Source organism: Monoraphidium neglectum (assembly GCF_000611645.1).
Source record: "Monoraphidium neglectum strain SAG 48.87 unplaced genomic scaffold scaffold03009, whole genome shotgun sequence".
Classification (NCBI taxonomy): domain Eukaryota; kingdom Viridiplantae; phylum Chlorophyta; class Chlorophyceae; order Sphaeropleales; family Selenastraceae; genus Monoraphidium; species Monoraphidium neglectum.
In genome coordinates, this window is record NW_014010619.1 from 5,193 (window position 1) to 6,097 (window position 905).

Sequence of the window (905 nt, forward strand, 5' to 3'; positions counted from 1 at the left end):
GTGCGTCGCATGCAGAAACGCGTCGCGTCCCAGCCTGCAGGCGTTGAACCCGTCCGGCGTGGAGGTTTGGCAGCATCGCGAGCTGATCAATGATGGTGGAGCAGCAGCTGAGCCCGCGCCTCGGCCGCATCGCGGCAGCGTGCGGACGAGCGCGCCTGGGCGGCGCCGAGCAGCGCCGCCGCTTGCGGCACGCTGCTGCCTGCCTGGGGGAAGCACTGTTGGCCTCGCGCCGCATAATAAGTTATGCTTTTATTTACCGTTTAAATATAATATTTTGTGTGTATTGTTGCCTTTTATTCAAGAACAAGCACTGCTGTGGCGTTTGCCTTTCTCTGTGTTGATCTCTGTATAAGTTGTTTGGCTCTGTTCGTTTGCTTGTTCTTGAGCTCACTATTATCGACCCCCTCTTGTGTAACACACCAACGTGCAACCACATATTGAAACCGGCTCCCTTCAGCAAAGATCTGGAGAAGGGGCCTTGGGTCACGCTCAGTTCCCTGCATTGGTGGCGCCTCCCTGGACCAAGAGGTGCGCTATTGCAGTATCAAACCTCAGCTGGCAGAGCTCTGTTGCGACAGCGCTTAGGTCGCCTGCCAGCAGCCAACCTGTTGTCAATAGTGGCTGAGCTCGTGCTCTCGGCCTTTGCCTGCACTGTGTGTGCACGCCTATCGGGACAGCTTGTTGTTGAAGTACCAGCACTCAGCGGAGCAGAGGGCAGACAGGGCTGTCTGCATTGAAGTGCATTGAGCAGCTGGCAGACGGCTGGAGTAACCGTTCGGACGCAGCTGACGCCCGGCAGGAACAGCCGGACAGCAGTCGTACACCAGAAGAGGGACGCAAGTGCGCTCACATACAAGAACCACACCCGCTGGGCATACCACCACCTGTGGGCTACAGCGATTTCC